Source organism: Haemaphysalis longicornis, unplaced genomic scaffold, assembly GCF_048455015.1.
Source record: "Haemaphysalis longicornis isolate Haplotype H1 unplaced genomic scaffold, Haemaphysalis longicornis Haplotype H1 scaffold_8, whole genome shotgun sequence".
NCBI lineage: Eukaryota > Metazoa > Arthropoda > Arachnida > Ixodida > Ixodidae > Haemaphysalis > Haemaphysalis longicornis.
Genome location: NW_027526445.1, coordinates 120830752 through 120841906, shown reverse-complemented (window position 1 = coordinate 120841906; position 11155 = coordinate 120830752). Strand labels below are relative to the sequence as shown.

Here is an 11155-nt window from a genome sequence, read left to right as displayed (position 1 = left end):
CAAGCCACACCATCGATTGTAAGGTGAACCACAACCGTTGCGCTGCAGAAGGGTGCTCTCGGAGCTCATTTGCGTTCTGCGATAAGGAATAGGCGTTAACCGGTTTCTCGTAGACCAGTGCTTTTTCCCGTTGAATAATGATCTTTTTATCGAAGTTTACCTAGCCAGATGTCAAACCACTTGATCTATTCATGGTAGTCCTTGTTGTTCTACAATGTGCTGGAAGAGACTTTTTTTTGAAATACGAAGCATTATCAGTGAACAGGTGTGAGGGCAAGCCGACGCGAGTGAATGTCCCCAACAGCTTTGCTAACACACGCTCCGAGTCTAGCTTTCTAGGTAGAAATATGTCTGCCCACATATACACACTAAAAATTTTTACGCCCAAAAGGGTGCTTCAGCTTGTCGCCGCAGGAGCACCCTAAAAACTGAATATTTTACGCCCTTTAGGGTGCTTGGATTTTGTCGCCGCAGGAGCACCCTCTGTGAAGCACCCCAGAAGACAGGTGCCTTATAAACACCCTTTTCCGCCTAAAAGTATCCTAGGGTGCTACTTAGCACCCCAATCTGTAGGAGCATCTTCTGCAAAAGCACCCACCTAAAGGGGTACAAAACGGGTGCGTCATCCTCGGTTCACAGGTGCAGCAGGTGTGAGACCACATATTGCACAATATCACACACGATTATGGTATGAAACATTCGTGCTTTCCAAGCTCGGTTCTGTGAGACATTCCATTGAAGCTCAACATCAGCTGATAATTTCCTTGAACTTGTGTCACCGATTGTTAAAACATCAATTTAAAAAGTCAGGAGCCACATCTCAGTACAGTTATAACTTTAGAGGTAGTTGATTACCCAAAACTTCGTAAAAAACCAATTATATGTTCACTTTGCCGAACTGCAGTACACATCCTTCGAGATTCACTGCAGAGCCTAACCATGCTGTGCAGTGAAAGCAATTAGGTGGGCAACACTTCAACCACACAAAACTTCCTTGAACCTTAAAACCCTTGGCTTCTTAGTATTGCATCAAACTTCCAATCAAGGTAGCTACCTGCAATGTTTAGTGCCTTATTCTTGAGCTGAGCAGGAAGGTTCAATATCAAGGAAGACCAAATGCAAAATGTATAGTTTCCTCCGTAATGCGGCTCATAATATAGTTCCCTCCGTACTGCGGCTCATAATCTACTTATAAAAGTTGGGTACCCAAGCCATTTATTTTCGTTTGCATTATTCTTTTTGCTTTACGGAAAAATATTCATATGGTACAGCACTTGCAAGGTTTGGTGGTATTTGGAGTTTTATAAACATACCTTTAGACTAAATGACCCCACATAGCAATAACAAGAACTGCAAACATCACAGACTGTTGCAAATGAAAAGCCAACAGCCAGGGCCCATTAGTTTTGGCTAGTATTACGAGGTGCCTCACGGTAAGCATTCTACGTCGATAGACTTTTTTAGAGTTGACTAGAACTGAAATCAGCAAAAGATTCTCTACAAAACATTCATTCTATCCGCAGCTTTAGGGTTTGCTATTTCCATAGTTGGGTTTCTTCTGCCTTTCTTAACAACATTTTTCTTTTGATAAGAAGGTGCACAACCAAAAGCAAAAAGCTTTTCTGTAAACCTTTGGTAGCTATATAATTGTTACAAAATATTTTACTCTAAATATGGCAGCTTAAACTGAGAATATTTGCATTTAAAAACATTAAAATAAGTTTAAATTGATCATAAATTTTTAGCTGTTTTTACGCGAAACTGTACATGGGATATGAAGTGCACCACAAGGAGGGCTTTGGATTAGCTTTAGCAAATTTGGGACATTTAAGGTGCACTGAAATCTCTACACATGCGCTTTTTCACTTTCTGTATCCACCAGGAAAATGGCTGCCAATTTATACAGCGATTCTAAATAGTAGTTGACGTGCATTTTAAAATAATCACAAACATTATAGCCACAAAATTAATTTTTACAAGTTGTAGACATTGCCCGCTACACCAGACATTGGACTACACTGTCAAGAGCTTTGACATCTACAATGACGTCTACAAAGCAGGCTTATACTGGTAGAATGTTTCATACCATAATTACTGTGTGTTCAGAGCTCACATGTGAAGTATGGATACTGCTGCTTCAGCAAGAACCGAGGATGAGCACCCTTCCTGGTTCTGAAAAAAAAATAACAGAGGAAATGCCTTAAGCAGGATTCTGAAACGGGGTTGAATGAAACAAGAATGAACAAGAAATTCTTTCAAAACATGTAAAGCAATGCAAACAAATATTTATTTCAACTTATTTCTACAAAAGACCACCTCATGAAGACTGGTGGTGGGGTATTGGCTCAAAAAAAAAAAGCAGAGAGCACTTATACAAATGCTACAGGGAGCCTTCGCAGCCAACAATTGTTTGAACACACCTAAACTAATCACTGTTCAACAAACTCATAAAAAATGTTTGAATGCATAAAAAACCAGTGGTAAACACAGGAAACAGTTAAAACAGAATGACGGCACAAGTTTTTCCCGTCGTTCTCTTCTGTGTCCTGGGTTTTCCTATGGTTTTTCATCCATTCAAACATGTACCAGCTAGCCCAGTCCAACGCCTTGGTATCATAAAAATATGGATAGTCAATCCTTACACAAAGTTGAAAAAAAAGAAAGTATAAAGTAGGTGACAAAATTAAAACGATAGCAAATTGGTTGGCTTTTAATTTTAAATGATAATATAAAAAATAATGGCATGAATGAAAGTGAGCAGCACGCGAAGTGCCTTGTTGCTAGCCCGACATTCCACTTTGAAGCAAAATGTCCGCTTTCAACACTACATAGGCTAAACATGCAATGAGGCATTCCTTTAGGCACACAAAATATACCATAATTGTTAAAAAAGCTACGAATTAGTTGAAAAAACCTGACCACGACAAATTGGAATTAGTGACTAGATACAGTTTCAGAAATACACAGCGACATCATATAAAAATATATGGTTCCCATACAAAGATTGATCATAACAAAAATTCAGGACATTTATCAGACTGGCATCAATGTGCAAAGCAGCTTAAAGGGACAGACAACCGATTTTTGTCGCGTATATGTTCTCTAGCTCATACGAAAGCCAGCGTTTTATATAGCCCGATAACCACAAGCAATTTCTAAACAAACTGGCGGAAATAATTTTAATTTGGCAGCAAACTTCCTGAAATCGGAAGGGTGGCGGTTCGTAGTGTCGAAATTTGACACTGCAATATGTGTCCCTGTCACGTGACCTGCAAACCTAGCAGCTACTGTAACTGCTGAAACGTTTATTTACGTATTGAAAACCTTTTAACACAAGTATTTGTACGAGGTTAAATTGCGAATGTATTTCTAAACATTATTCTGAAATTTTTAAAGACATGCTGCCCGCCGTCGCTGGGTGCCTCTCAGTGTGGCTAACTGAGCCTCCATGCCCAGAATCAACGGCAGCGTTCAGTAAACAGATCCAGCGAAGGAGCTTTGAAGATTCTGCCTGAGTCAGGGGCGTTTGTTCTGCCAAAATATTTGATTTCAGTTTTCAAATACGCCAATGGCAGCTTAAAAAAAAAAAGAAAGAAACGTCGCGCCAGGGGAGAATCGAACTTCCCGCCTCCACAACGTGAAGCCAGATTCTACCTATCGTCTATCCCAACAGATGGCGCATTCGTGCAAAATAGACCGTTGCATAAAAAAAACACAAAAGGAACAGGAAAGCCTGCGATTCAAACTTTGTTAGCTGGGAACAAGTTTTTAAATATCGTTTTTTTATTTCGCATAGAGACAAAAGTATGTTGCTGAGCTACTCTATGTCATGGTTGCCAGCATTAGTTTTGGGAGGGACACATACGGCTCGTAGATAAAAAAATTCGATTTAAAAAGTTCTAGGGCGTTATCAGCAAAACCGTTTCTCGTCAAGGTGCTTTAAGTGATGCCCTTTCATTTGGGATAGAGAATATATACTCGACAAAAATCGGTTGTCTGTCCCTTTAATGAAGGAAGACGGTCTTCACTAAAAACATGTTAATATTGGGAGCTCATGTGCTTCCCTGCAAGTTGGGTGTGTAAACCCACTGACATCTTAACTAACCCGCCTGAATCATCATTTGATAGACATTGAGGAATTTTACGAATTTGTTTATTGTAGCCAGCTGTCTAGCTTATTTCCCTATTTTTCTTGGCATTTCGTGTCTAATTCTAAATTTGGTGACTAGATAGCTTTTACTATGGTCATGCACTGGTGACAACGAATATTTGATTTTACTTTAAAAAAATTTCAGTTTTGTTTTATTGCTCACCAGCCAACGATCTGAAATATCAGAGGTGCTTAAAACGTATGTTGGCATTTCCTTCCTGCAGTGTAGTACAACTAATCATGACTTTTACCATAATTTGTTCACAAATCGTAATATGTGGAAAGTATTCAGCTTAATGAAAATGTCATTTCAGAAGCATGCACAATCAACAAGGCCTCAATGACTCTCATGACGTGGTCCAATTGTTTCTGTCACAAATAACCTGAGTGCAGACACATTCCACCGAAGACGAAGGTAACACGCCCTCTTGGGTGATGAATATTTAAAAAGCCTTACGAGTAAATTTGCTGCTGAGCACGTGAAATTGTGGCATTAAAACAAAAGATCGCTCTGCGGCATCTTTCACTTGGAGGAGCGCTTGACCACAAACTTTCAGAAGCTGGAAAATGCTCCATGAACCGCTCCAGCCAGCAGAAACGATGCAGGACACAAGTTGGTAGGCGGACCGTTGGCATCCTGCGATTGTGAAGATATTTCTGTTTAGTAGATGCTCTTCTTTTTGTACCACTGTTTATTTCACCTTTAACAAGCAGCTGAACTCCTTAACGTTCGCATAATAAAATGCTGCAATGCGGAACAGTTAGCAGGGTTACCTCAATTTTGCTTTTCTACGAATTAACACAATGTAGGTAATCTGCACACAACTACAATCAAACTACAATTTTCACCTACTTCACTGCTAACATCAGCGTTTGACTGCTCAAGCACAAATACAGGTTAGACATGTGAGCAATCTGCTAAACGTATCCCCACAAACTGAACAATCAGGCATCAGAAATCGGCAAGGAAGGAGGTGTCACGTTTAAATGGCACTTTTTTTGTTCAAAACATAAACAACACCTGGAAGCTTGAAGCGTGAGAGGGGGTCTTTCACGCTGACAATGTCAGAACATAGCTTGCTAGTGGGCACCTGCACGATGTGCACAATGTGTTTCTTGAAAATGCGTGCGAAAGTTTGATTGATGTGTAGGATGAGAATTGCAGCACGTTTTGACACAGGCCTTGTGGACGCTTCTGCCTGCTAATGTCAATGTGGATTCTTGCTAGTCGCCCTCTTCGCTTCTTTCTGAATATAATGCTTTAGGCATTATATTCAGGACAACGACTGCATCAAAACGTGCAGCAATTACCTACGTCCCACACATCGGTGAAACTCTCGCACACATTTTCAAGACACGCAGTGCATACATTGTGCATGTGCCCACTAGCAAGCTGCGTTCTGACATTGTCAGCGTGAGAGACCCCCTCTCACGCTCCAAGCTTCCGGGTATTGTTTATTAGATTCCATGCGCTCAATGCAAATCAGTGTACATTGGCGAAACGGGCAATCTGCACAGAAGATTAATGGAGCACTGGAACGAAGTGAACAAGGGCCATGCAAAAACAAGTCCACTGACAGAGCACCGTGAGAGGACGGGACACGTGGTCGACTGGAACAAGACAAAATTACTGACAACTGAGTGCAATCTATCTTCTCGATTACTGCTCGAGTCCCTCATTGTTCAGACGACGCCCAACATTATCAACATAATGGATGGCAATCTGCACCATATCTATGCAAACTCATTGCACCGCGTAATGCCCAATATATAGCTTCGTTTTCCACGACACATGCTCACCGTGAACAAGCAACAAACCGTTAAATGGCTTTCTTGACTTGGTCAGTGACCTACGTTTCATCACTGCAATAATGCTTTTACCTGCCTACACGGCATTCCGTCAAACACTGGACTACACCACATGAGCCATTGGCGTTCTTAACCTGCACCAGAGTATATAACCTTTCACTACTGCTATGAGATAGACCCATAAACGCACTTCAATATGGCCTTTATATTTAGCTCTTGGAAACATTATGTATAATTTTACCTTTAAGTTGCACCTGCTACAGCAGCTGGTACTATACCAAAAACATGAAAAAAAAAACGGTGGTTTAACATGCCAAAGCTACACTTGGGATATGGGGAGCACTGTAGGGGAAGGCTTCGCATTAATTTTGACCAACTGGGTATTTTTGTGCGCATCGAAATCTCCAAACATGGGCGTCTTTACGTGTTGCCTCCATCTGAAAAGCGGCTACACCAAGCGGTATCTAACCGACATTCGCCTCCACAGCACACCACCCTAGCCACGGCAGTGGGTTAAACATATGAAATAAAGCGAGTTTTGGAGTGCAAATGAAAATATTAATCACACGTCTTATTTTCCCAATCGATGTACCTTTTGAAATCCACCATGCAATCCCCCCTCCCCTACCGGCCTACCAAAACACCTTTGTCTCAAGAGGTAATCAGGCTGTTGTTAATGAAGTAAGTATTTACAATCCGAGACTTGCCACCGTTAAAGTCATGCACTTTGTTTTAGAGATAAGCGACATTAGCCATTTGCAGCACCAGGAGTTAATTGTGTTAAGATCAGATTGAAAGCATTGACGGTAGTAGTTGAAAGAAATTGTGTGATAAATTACAACATCATCTGCAAATAGACCTACATGGGAGGATATGCAACATGGAAGATAGACCAAGCAACCTGCCTGGGGGGACAACAAAGTGGCACGAGCAAAAGAAGTATACAGTTATTAGAAGTAAACTGCATTTGAGAAGAATGAAAATCTTTTGCTCAAGTGAGGACATTAGGGTGAAGTTTGCGAAGTAGTCTGTGGTGTGCAATGCGATTGAATGCTTTAGAAAAATCGAGAAAAACTACCGCAGTTTGTAAGCCTGTGTCAATGGATCAATGTAGATCGTGAACAAATCCTGAAAGTTGTGTTTCTCAAGTAACCCTTGTGAAAACCGTGGTGATAATCGAATGTGATATTGTGATTTTATAAATAATTAGCGACCTGAGAGTGGATGAAATGTTTCCTGACCTTGCATATGGTGCTTGTTAGGGAAATTTAATAGTGAAGTACCGTCTCCTGATTTAAAGACTGGTGCTACCTCGACTATCTTCCAACCATTGAGATTAGTGCCTGTCATGTGAGACTGCGAAAAAAGCGCTGTCAGAATTCTACAGACTGCGGGATGTACTTTTCGGTATAGTATGATTATTACCAGTATGATCTGAAGTAGACCAGTTTGTATTGCAAGTTTAAAACCATATCGAAAGATCCTAAATGTTTGCTTGGCTTGATTACATACGAATACTTGCTTCAAAGTCAGTTCAATTTCTCTTCTTGCCCTTTAGTCGTCAGCCCCAGATTCTCTTCAATATCTCTGCTAAGCAATGACACGCTCCATACGCACAGCACTGCTTCATGAAAATGTTTCAAATAATCAGAGGCCACAGCACTGCTAACAGGTATACATCATGGCAAGTTCCACAACATGCAATAACTAACCTGAAAATACATAATCGGTGGGTGCACCGATATGGCAGCAGTGCCTGGACCGATGTGTCGAGCAAATGCGCTGACTTCTGAACGGGTGGTCCAAGCGGCCAGATGATGGATGAATGACCATTCCTGGCGGCAAAGCATACGGAGCACCAACGAAAGGCCAGGCAGTACTTGGGTACAGCAGGTGCAGTGTCGGTTGGCCAAGGGAGGCCCTGGCAAAGCCTTTGAAACTGGACTGGAAGGCAGCTGACCCAGGACAGCCAGCAGCAGCACCTGCAGGTGCATAATCTGTGAGTGTGCTGACACTTGTTGAAATACAAGAAGAGCACACACAAAGCACGAATGCTTACATCAAGTAGATTTTTAATCGTTTAAAGACAGTAACCTCCAAGGCACTAATAAGAACATTCCCCGAACACCCCAAGTGAAATTTAGGTCACAGTAAGAATGTATTTATTAGACCCGCAGGTACTGTGAGTGGGGTATGCATGATATATGCAAAGCTAGCTACTGAGCTAATTTGCATGGAACGCATGCTAGCAGCTCATCTGTATCCCTTGCTTTCAATCGGAACTGGTGTGTGATAGTTCAGGCTCCTCAATTTCAATGTCTGACTTGTATCTGCACGTTCAATTCTCCAATATAAATCGAGTTGAGTGAGTGCCTACAGCTTTCTTGTTAGTCTCTGTATGGCCTGCGGTTTTGCGAAAATGAGAACTTGCGAATTGGCTGAATTTTCTGCACTAATTTAAACAATACATATGCCTCTGATATCAACCCCCAGACTTCCCGAGAGCTACTCTGACAGAATCGGCAGGCGCCTCGTAGGCGTTGTGAAATCTCCCCCACTACCCCGAGACTATGCTAACTCCCTGCGAGGCCACATGCGCGCATTTCACCTTCAATTTGCACGTATGTGAATTCTATACCTCTATGAACTCTCAGACGGGCGTCGTCATATTCGTGCCGGAATATTCGTGCCAGCGAGCACTCGCTCGCTGGCGCGCGGCCCGAACTCTCTCACCGTTTCCGGCCCTTGCATACTATTTTCTCCACCTTGCACTTTGTAAATTCTCATGTTTAACTACACCTCGTGCGCCCTCATCTCTTGCCTGCTTTTCTTCCAGCACAACTCCGTCAGCACCCGGTCGACGCGTACGCTGTCGGGGCGCGTTGGCGAGCGAGTACGGCAATTTCGCTGTTGTCGAGCTTCACGAGAACAGCACACATATCGCGGCCCGAAGACCGCGAGGCGTACGGTCGCCGGTCTCGCGAGCGCAATAGCTGCGAAGCGCACTGCACGGAATTCGTGAAAGGGGGGGGGGGGGGGGGCATGGAATCACGTGTACGCGTTTTCACATGCACTTCCAGGGAACCTCCTGTTCATGTTATTTCTTGGTATACCGCGGGTATTCACGAGGGAGGACTAATCACAGCGTTGTGCCACTCACGCGAAATTGCGACTGCGATCTGCAACCGCAAAGGCACTGTTTGAGAGACACATAAACAAACGCCCCGGTGTTAAAGAGCCTTGCGTGATGTGAAATTATTAGCAGCCGTGTACCATAGCGCGAGCATCGTAGCCAAGGTCTAGCTTCAGCGTAAATTGATGCTGACTTCTGCGGAAACGGTGGACTGGGCGCCAAACAAGTATACTAACTCACTAGGCTCTCAGAGCAAACGAGATGGGGGTCTAGCGAATTACTGACCCATAAACACCAGAACTCGTTCCAACCAAATACAGAATAATAAAAAATGCGTACTTACCCGAGCAAAAACGATGTTTCCAACGTAAAATTCTCCTTCACTGTCGTCTTCATCTCGCGGACACACGAACACGCTTTGTTCTGATGCAATGTCATCCACTTTTGACGCGCAGTATTTTATCCGGCGATGATCGTTCTTCCGGGGTCCCCATGTTCAACACACGCGTAGGTTAGAAGGGTAGACATCACCCATAAAGCTTCTATAACTATGATTTAAGCTTGAAATAGATAAAACAGATTAAATCACGCCACCAACCACTCGGCACAAAACGCCATGAAAAAACACACACAAAAGTGAGAGATAGTTGCCAGACTTCAAATGCAGCACCTCTATGTTTGACGAAAATTGTGTTACTACTGTAATGTTGGTAATTATCTTTCTGCTTCAAAGTCTGAAATGTGTTTATAACTTAAATTTAAGGTTTTTAAACACAAAAAGTGAATACACATAAAGTAATTGACATATATACTGATATTGTAAAGAGGTTTGACGTTTGTTTTGGTTTTGTTTTCACGGCGGGCTTCTCAAGAGAGAACGTGCGAGAAAACGAGCTACTTTGGGTTTAGGAAGAGGGCGGTAAATGTCGGCGTGATAGAAAGCAAGGAACAGGTGCTTACCCTGGTCGTTAAAAAAGGAGCTAATGAAACCCTCACATAAAAAAAAAAAAAAAAAAAAAACGTTCGACGAGGAATCGAACCATTGACCTACAAAACAGTAAACGGACGCGCTAACAAACAGCTATGTCGACGGGCGGTGTTCGAGGCGCCTAAAACAACTCTATACTTACGTAAGTTGTCAACGAATATTGTTGCTTGTGTCTAGTCATCGCCTCCTTCAACGATGGTCTAGTTTATGCTGCATTTTTGAAATTCTGGCTGTCCTAACGCTTGTTTCTCGCGCACCGGTCTTGCAGACGAGGCCGCATTGCTAGCGCTGCAAGCGATTGAGCCAAAGCTCCATTATTTGACTCAAGAAAAGCTATCGCAGTCAACCCGACCTTTTCTGCGCAAGCCACGGCAGCCACGAAATAAATGGAATGTGCCGTTAGAATTATGGCGTTGATAACGCTTGTTTGACCGGCACCGTCTTGCAGACAAGCAACGTCGCTCTAATACTACAAGCGATGTCACTCCTGGCATGTCAGGCGCATCAAACCCATCGTGTAAAACGACTGCTAACAGTGCGAAAACCTCTGAGTTTGTAACAAGTGGGGATTTGCGGTGGCGGCGACGTAATAGGTACAGCAAGCAGGTAGGCAGAACAGCAGCGTAGGGTTACAACCTTTCCCCGAAAAAAAAAACGGGGGGGGGGGGGGGGGGATTGTGTTGAAAAAAGACGCCATGTTTTTTAACATGCAGTGCCATTTATTGTAGTGTTTTCTTAGAGAGAAATCAACATAACGTTTGTACTGAAAGTGATTGAGAGCTTGGTTAATCGCTCTGCATGTGCTTCACTGAAAAGTAACCGCAATTGCTGACCGTGGCGGTAGAATTTCGTTATTTTGTTCTTCCCTTAGGTCCCCCTCCATCTGAGGCAGCGCGCTCGCCCGCGTATTTTCTCTGCTCGCGTGTCTTTGCGCAGCTTGTCGACACGTATTTATCGTCTTAGTTGTTGAATTGACGCTTATAAAACGCCAAAACGGGCATAATCACGGCACAAAAGCCAAAAAACCGGCTGATGACGGCTGGTTTTAGATATGGACCGGCAACCGGCCCGCTGT

General features: G+C 42.9%; 1 long non-coding RNA gene across 1 annotated transcript; it reads right to left on the bottom strand.

Moving 5' to 3' along the window:
* Nucleotides 1-2265: 2265 nt before the first annotated feature.
* Nucleotides 2266-9798, bottom strand: LOC144148989 (uncharacterized). Its single transcript, XR_013318137.1, has 3 exons — nt 9436-9798; nt 7672-7941; nt 2266-4787 (listed from the first exon to the last, which is right to left on the bottom strand). It is a non-coding gene; the product is annotated as an uncharacterized LOC144148989 (long non-coding RNA).
* Between the last annotated feature and the right edge of the window lie 1357 nt (nt 9799-11155).